Consider the following 8,760-nt stretch of genomic DNA (forward strand, 5'->3'; position numbering starts at 1 on the left):
ATAACACATGGTTAAATTTCCCCATCACATGGGGATGGAGGGGGGACATCCTCTTGGAGACAGGGGGAAGGAGGAATGGGATGAAGAACTGTGGGAGGGCAGACCGGGATGGGGGTAATGACTGGACTGTAAAAAACCAAAAAAGTAATAGCCTGTCTACTTACTAAAATGTTCTCTGTGAGACAGAAGCTATTTACTCTCATTCAAGTGACAGCCCCTGTGCCTGTTGTTCAGTAAAAGCCCAGTGCTGGTGTTTGAGAACTGCCCAACAAAGGCAGAAGCAGCTGAGAGACAGAGGAAAGAACCGATGGGGCAAGACAATGCAGAGGCTCCTCCGTCTTGTATTCTTGCTAACGCCATTTCCAGGTTTAGCTAGAATTGGATATCCTTGAAAGAGAATCCTATGGAAAACTACCCAGCGATAGCCTAGGACCAGAAGTCAGGATAACTTGTAATGCCCAAAATTAACCAGTAAGTCCACCTGCTCAGGAACCAGGGAATGTCCTGGGATGCTGGGACCTGTAGTTCTTGGGAAATAACAAAGCTCATGGGAAAGTACAGTGGCCTATAGGTTTGTCCTTTTAAGATCCTGCAATGTGTGCTTTGGAGCTGGAATTTCAGGGGTATGATCCTGACTAAAGTCCATCTCTTGGCCAGTATTTAATATTTAATCAATGCTTCCTTTAAATTTAGCCCCTAAATGGTGGAGTTGTTTTTTTTCTGGCAAATCACAAGCTTAACAACAATTGTAGCTAACTTATCTGAGCCTTTGTTTAAACTGCTTGCTTATGTTGACCGGCTTCAGCTAACTGCTTATCTTAGCTTCTGTTAAAACTGCTTGCTTCAGACTGCTTACTTACGTGAAGGACCCTCACTCTGTGTCCACCTGCAGCTCCAGAGCGAGATGCAAGGATGTGCTTTCTGCTCTTAGAAATCCCGTGTTCTGGACCCCCGGCCCCCAACACTTGAGTGTGGTCACAGCTGACTGGGATGAAGACTTTCAGTTGCTATACTGTGTTTGAGTGGTCATCACTGGTGAGCTCCCCGTAACACAGTGGACTGATCTGAGCTGCACAGAGTACTGCACCTCCAGGCAAAAAAGCCTTAGGTAGCAGTAGGTCCAGTAGGAAGGAAGAAGGGGTTCAGTGTTAAACAGACAAATGTAAGCTACAGGCACTATATCCTATTGTGGTTAAGATGCCATCTATCAGTGGGCTGCTCCACACAAAGGGCTGAGTAAGCATCTTAATGATTTTGATAGGCTTGTAGGGCTGGGGTATATATCAGGGCACCTGGGTGGGCCAAATAGTCTTACAAAAAGGATGGCTGGAGTCTTATCAAGTTGGATTCCCACTGTTCCTTTTGAGTATGGTGGTTCAGTGTGTATTCCTTTTTTTTTTTTTTTTTTTTTTTTTGGTTCTTTTTTTCGGAGCTGGGGACCGAACCCAGGGCCTTGCGCTTCCTAGGCAAGCGCTCTACCACTGAGCTAAATCCCCAACCCCTCAGTGTGTATTCCTTAAGTGGATTTGTTATGCTGTTCTGTACCCTAGGATGCCCATGAGTTTACACAACTAGGGGAATAGAAATACAGAAACGCTTCTGACCACCTCACCTGGCTTTTAACAAAGAGGCAAGACTGGAAACCGTTTGAGTGAATGCGTGTCCCAGGGGACGTGGAAGTAAGCAGGAAGCTTCTGAGGTTCCTGAGCCATAAGCCATCCTTTTGGGGACTTTGATAGTGTCACGTCCAAAGGAAACTCCAAAAACCTAAACTCCAAAAGGTAGTCTAAATATTTATAAATGAGCTCTACCCAGACTATAGAAGAATTTCTGCCAGTTAGATAAAGCCAGCATTCCTCAGGGACTTGTGAAGCCAATTCCCCTTTAACAAAGGAATCATTCCCCTTACCTCTGGCAAAAGGGACATATGACTCTTCAGTAAATACATACCTGTGCTGGCTGTCAGCATATCTAGGTCCCTGCTGGCCCCAGGCTCCCTCGGTCCCTATTACCTGTTACACATTCCAGAGTCCATGCTAGCATCCTTCTTCCCTCCTCCTCCGCTCTAAACTTCCTCCAGCTCATGCGCATCCCTCCCCCAGCTCCCCATCCTTCTAACCTTGCCATTGTCTCTATGTTCTCTCTCCTCTGCTATTCTTCCCTCTCTCACAGGTAGCTCTCGCCTTGTCCAGTCTGCTGGCCACGTTCAGTCTACTTCTTTCTCTCTCTGCTCTTGACTCACGTGAGCACCTCCACCCCTTGCGTATATCTAGTGCCAAAACCCTTGCACTCAGGCAGGGCAGAGAATAATGTTGTTTAACTTGAAAACCATGTATTGTTTTCTGATCCTGGTCACAGGCTAAGTTTTTGGACCTAGGATGAAAAGAGGTGTTTGTGTGTGTTTTTTTTTGTTTTCCTTTCTTTGTTCGGGGTCCTGAGCCTGTAGCCCCTACTTAGTGTTACAGACGGAACTCCCAGTTTTTCTCGTTACAGTTGTTGAAAAAGAGTAGCATGGCGGCCATTCTCTTAGGTCATCTGACTCCGAAGGGCTAGGCCTCACTAATAAAAACAAAACCTGTAACTTGTTCCCAGGGCTGCTTGTAGGCCCTTCACCAGCAAGACTGACCTGCCCTGGCCGTAGGCTGCCTAGGCTGGTGAGGGTTGGCCACGCCCTGGCTGGTCTGAGGTAATTTTCCCCTTTACGAAGGTGAGTGCAGCTTTCTGGAATGCAGAGCACCCCAGCAAGCAGTAGCATTAGAGGAGAGCACTGTGACTGGGAGCTGGGTGCTGCCCAAGTTCCAAAGACTGGCAGTCTGAACAACAGGGACTGGGGACCTCTGTCTGTGACACCTCTAAAAACTACGCCATGTCCCATGTAGGAGAGAACATTTGTCACATATTTTAAAGGTTTGGCTTGTTCTCTATGTGTAGATCGTTCTGCTGTTTTAGTCAGTACTCATGAAGATAAGAGTTTGTTTGGGCTGTTACCTTGAGACTTATACCACGATTCTTAGCACTGTTGTGGAAGGTGATACAGGGAGTCAGCAAATCACGGTTCAAATATTCTAAAGAGGGTACCACCTAAATGCCACGTTCTTGAGTCTGGAATGTATAAGGGGTGGGGTCAAAGTTCTCACTCTTCATTCTAAGGGCGTTGCAGTCTCTGCCAGGAGGATCCAGAATGAGGCTTCTGCTAACCTTGGCCCTTCGAGCCTGGGGAATACTGTGGAAGCTGAGAGCATCCCTGACTGCTCAGGGAGGAAATGGTTCCCAAGACTGGTGGGCACCTGTAGCTGAAAGAGCAGTCAGAGCTGACATCAGCCAGTTTTCTCACTCAGAGCCAGCGATCTCCAGGCTCTGCTCTCTTTGCTAAGTGAGACAGGCAGGGCGTATCTTTCTTCCTGTGCTGATGGCAGTGTGTCCTCTGCATTCCGTGAGTGTTCTCCTGTGTTTGGAGGGAAAGCATGTACCTCCCTGAGGTCCTCCCTCTCTCTCGGGACCGTTCATCACTGTCCCTGAGAGGGATGCTGGAGGCTTGGTGATGGGGTGATTCCAAGGTCTATGTTTGGACGTGAGAGCAATGATCCCTTAAGCCTTCCACATCCTGTTCTTTTCTTCATTTTGTTCCCTAACTTTTCTAGCAATAGAAACCAAAGCAGACCAAAGACCTTCTTGATATAGGAAAAAGCTGGGCTACAGGCCTTGGGCCAGGGGCAAGGACCCCCTTTCTCATTCCCTGGAGACCCAGAAAACACATGGCTGTTTTTTTGTTTTTGTTTTTGTTTTTTTTTTTTTTTTTTTGGTTCTTTTTTTCGGAGCTGGGGACCGAACCCAGGGCCTTGCGCTTCCTAGGTAAGCGCTCTACCACTGAGCTAAATCCCCAGCCCCAACACATGGCTGTTTTATAGGAGGGCGACACAATTTCAAGTCCAAGAGTTCTGAGGTTTGGGGAGGGGGTTGCTAGAAAAACTGTAAGTTAAGTTTAGAGCAGTGACTTGGATGTAATTCTTCCAACAGCCCCAGCTGTCAGTCCTGACAATCTAGTCCTTACCATGTACACTGTTCCTTACCATGTACACTGTTCCTTACCATGTATACTGTTCCTTATCTTGTAACTGTTCCTTACCATGTAACTGTTCCTTACCATGTAACTGTTCCTTACCATGTAACTGTTCCTTACCATGTACACTGTTCCTTACCATGTACACTGTTCCTTACCATGTACACTGTTCCTTACCATGTACACTGTTCCTTACCATGTACACTAGTACTTACCATGTACACTGTTCCTTATCCTGTAACTGTTCCTTACCATGTACAGTAGTACTTACCATGTACACTGTTCCTTACCATGTAACTGTTCCTTACCATGTACAGTAGTACTTACCATGTACACTGTTCCTTACCAATGTGCACTATTTCCTTGCTTTTGAATAAATTTCCTCGACACTTTGCCACTTTGCATGGGCTCTTTTTTTTTTTTAAATTTCTGAGTAAAACACCCCTTGCAGATCAGTTACCTACCAGCTATTGGCTGTGTGTGTTGTGTGAGTCGTGACAGTTCTGGGATAGGAAACCGCTTTCAATCCTGGGAAAGATGGTAAACCATACCTGGTTCTAACCTTCTGGTGACAGGTTTTTCTTAGGAATTAGGTAAAAGTATAGTGTATTTGATTAGATGAGAGACATTTCATTTTACAAAAGGCAGAGAGCTTGGAGTTTGGATGAAGCCAAGAAGACCTTCCCCTGTGAGGCAAGGTGAGCTGTCGATGTGGTCAGAGAGTAGAATTATCAGCTCATAAGTCTTGAGGGAAATATCCATAGTGAATGGGAAGTCAGGTGTGGGAAAGGAAATCCAGGTACATGCTTCGACATGGTTGAACTCTGACAACATTACACCAAGTGGAGCTAGTTAATCACAAAAGATGAACACCTGTACTTACTCCTAGAATAGTTGAGTGTACAGGAATAGAAAGTAGAATGGCAGTTTCAGGCCTGGAGGGAGAGGCAGCAGCAAATTACTGGTTATTGAGTGCATGAGTGAGTTGTGCAAACTCAAATGCTCCGGGGATAGATGATGCACAGTATGCCCAATCCTATCAGAACATGCACTGAAAATGGTGGGGATGCACACAGTTTTATTGTTCGCGTCTTGTATTATTTGTACAATGTAAAATGAAAAGAAACCTAGGTGTACCAAAGTTGGTGAGAAGCACTCAGTGAGAAATTCTGAGAACAGAGAGAGTGTTGGGGTGGAAAGGGGTGCTTGAATCTTCCTTCTCTTTGGGAAGTGACTGGAAATCTGGCAGAAGATAGGCAGGAGGAGGGGGAGAAGGTGGCCCTGGGGGCAGGGCTATGGTCTATGTGAGTGTATCCCCCAAAGATTTGTGTGCCAACAACATTTCACCTTCTATGTGTGCTACTGGGAGAAAGTTGACTCTGAGAGGTGGAGCTCGCTGGAATGTAGTTTGGTTTTAGAAGGTGCTGCCTCAGGATTGATGTAGTTAGTTCTCTTGGGATCCTGATCAGTTCATGCCAAAACGGACTAATGGATTGTTATATAGCACGACTGTATCATGCTTGGCCTTTTCTGTATATAATTTTTTTTTTTTTTGGTTCTTTTTTTTTTTTTTCGGAGCTGGGGACCGAACCCAGGGCCTTGCGCTTCCTAGGTAAGCGCTCTACCACTGAGCTAAATCCCCAGCCCCCTGTATATAATTTTGTTATGCGGTAATACAGTTAAAAAGACTTTGGCCAGAAGCCAATCAGATGAGATTACTTGATCTTTGGCTTTCAACCTCCGAAGTGGGAGTTAAACAATGGCCTTTTCTTTATAAAGTGTCCGGCCTTCGGTGTTTTATTTTATGGCAACAAAAATAGACTAATATAAGCAATGTTTGCAAGAAGGCAGGGCAATGGCATCAGGGTGTTGCTGTGGGGGAAAGAGGACTCCTGTCTTACCTATGATTTGATAATTAGATTCACAAGGGAATAGGGTCGACTGAGAAGTGGGGAGGGAGACAAAGCCATTAGGGGGCATTCAAGGTCTAGTTACTGTGTAAGGAGGGGAAAGAAACTAATGGACTGACTGAAATTGTCAGGATGTCCTGTGTCTTCATGGAAAAGAAGCGGTCATCTCAGAACATTGAAAATTAGAAATTAGGGTATAAGAGAATCCATGACTTTATACCTTCAATCTTCTGGTTTGAGGTGTTGAAGGGCATCTAAAGCTTGCACAGTTGTATTCAAGTCCCTGGTAGTAGGGTCAGAGCTTGGGCCTAGCAGAGACTTCCTGAAGACCCTACTTAATGATAAAAGGAATTCAGACATCTTGATGGCTCCTGTGACAGGCCTCTAGAGAGACCACTGTCTTCCACTCTACGTCCATATCCGATAGTGCAAAGCATTGTTCTCACCCAGGGGGCTCAGGCACAGTCTTAGGCCTTCCCTGACATAGTTCTCTAGGAACCAAATCAGAACTCTGTTTGCTAGTCCTGGCTTAGGTCGGTCTCTCAGTTATAAAGTTCAGAGAAAACAGATGATATGCCAGGTGAAGCTGGGACCCAGAGTCAGGTTTCCCACATTGTCACGACTGGGCGGTGTCTGCTAACTCTGGGCATTGCTAGAGGGACAAGCACTGCCCATTCACTGTGTTAAAGTGCTAGTCATAGAAGAGGTGTGGGGGACAAGAGATAATTCCTTAATGAGAGGTGAAAGGGTAGGAATGAGACAGTGCGAGAAAGAATGAGAGATGACTGGGAACCAGATGGAGACATCAGATTCCCTTCTCTCTCTTCACCCTCTGAGGCTGTAGAATGGGACAGGCAGGGCAACCACTTCCCTTCCTCATTCTAAGAGAGATCAGAGACCGAGAGGCGTGTGTGAAAAGCAGTTTGGCTTCTGGTAAGGTCTTGGTCATTCTGGAAATGTCTGTTAGTATCGAAGAAGTGTCTAAGAATGAACTGTGCTGGTTGGGCAAGTTCTTTGTTCTCCTGTCTGGAGATATAAAACCCATGAGATAAATAAGGTTCTGGGAATTGTCTTTTGGAAAGCTTCAGAGGGTGGGCCACTTGGGGACAAGGACACTTGGGGAACTTGGCTGAAAAGGTAGACTGTAGTAAACCATGGCATGGGTGTTCTATGGTGTCTTTAAATAGTGAGTGCCAGGCTGCATCCGGAATGAGTTTGCAGCCTTTTGTGTACTCCGACTCTGAGAGGCCCGTGGGTTTCTTGGGTTTTTGACAAGTTCTGCCGAGAAATATCTCTGTGTCTGTCTAGTTTACCCCAAGGAAGCATGGCTGCATGGTGATGTCCTATTAGATCAATCTCAGTTGTAAAGTTCAGAGCTCACTGGGCCAGAGCTCCCCTTCCCACCTTGTCTCTCTCTATTCCAAAGTTTTCCAGACCCAAGTCCATCTAGGGAGCTGAACAAATTGTGTGCTGGGCGTGGGGTGGGGTGGGGGACTTAGAACTTCTCTGGGACACTGAAGTTGGGATGTAGGTGCTCTAGAATGATCAGTTAAACAATGTGTTGTGGGCATGCATGCCTTGTCTGGAAGAGCTCTTTCCCTTCCAGGAACCACTTGCTTCTCCTCCCATCCTTGAGCCATGAGCTTCGTCCCCCTCCTCACCCTCCAAGTTCATACACTAAAGTCATAACCCTCATTACCTCAGAGCAAGACTGCTTTTGGAGGTAGGCCTTTGAACTGGAAAAGTGAGGTAGGATGGTCCCCTAATTCAGCCTCACTGATGTCTCTCTAAAAGAAGCAATCAGGACACAGACAGGAATAGGGAAGACAGTGTGAAGAACAGGGGAGGGCAAGCCAGGGAGGGCAGTCTCAGAAGGAGGCTGCGGCATCTCCATGCATGGGGCTCACACTTGTAGAGCCGCCCGGGAAATTAACTTCTGTCATCAAAGTCAATCAGCCTGTGGCACTTTGTTATGACAGCCTGAGAAAATGAGGATCCCTCATCCAGGAACATTTTTATTAGCTGGATGCTGGGGCTAGTTTGGCCATTGTCCCTTCATGGAAATCTCAGAGTAAGGAAGATACGTGCCCTAGAAAGGCTGGATGGAGCTGTACATGGAAGGAGACAGTGTCTTCCTTTTCTGTTCAATCCCCTCTTCCCGTGCCCATTCCCAGTCAGCTCCTGGAATGCACTAGAAGCTGACACTAGTCAGGGTTATAAACATACATCAATTCGTGTGGTTACAGAGCCAGGCTGCTGCACAGGACTGTAAACGGTCTTCATAGCTCTTCATGGGATGCATGTTCAGGACAGGTCAGGGTTAGAATGTTCTGAGGGCAGAAGTTTTGGTCCTCTGATGCCAAAAGATCACCTACCTGCTCAGGTCCAGATGAGTCAATTTCGACAAAAGGGTATCAAGTTTCAGAGAAGTGACCCAGGCAACCATTATCCTCAAAGCCCACATGTTAGAGGTGTTGATGGCAGAGAGTGGAAGACCAAGAACCTGTCCAATTGTGTGGCCTCTCCAATGAGTGATTTTTAAAAGTTACCTTTTTCAGAAGTGGGCCTAGGAAGACGGTCCAGTGGGTAAAGTGCTTGCTAGGTATGCATGGTCACCAGCAGCTGTGTGACGGTGCTTATCTGTATCTCCGGCACTGGGGCAAGAGACAAGAACATCCGGAAACAAATTCCTTAAATAAAAATTTATTGACTTAATACAATAAATAACTTTATAGAACCCTTAAATATATATAAAACCCTTAAATTAAAAAAAAAAAACTTTAACACGGG

The sequence above is a fragment of the Rattus norvegicus genome, chromosome 10, assembly GCF_021556685.1.
Source record: "Rattus norvegicus strain SHRSP/BbbUtx chromosome 10, alternate assembly SHRSP_T2T, whole genome shotgun sequence".
Taxonomy (NCBI): domain Eukaryota; kingdom Metazoa; phylum Chordata; class Mammalia; order Rodentia; family Muridae; genus Rattus; species Rattus norvegicus.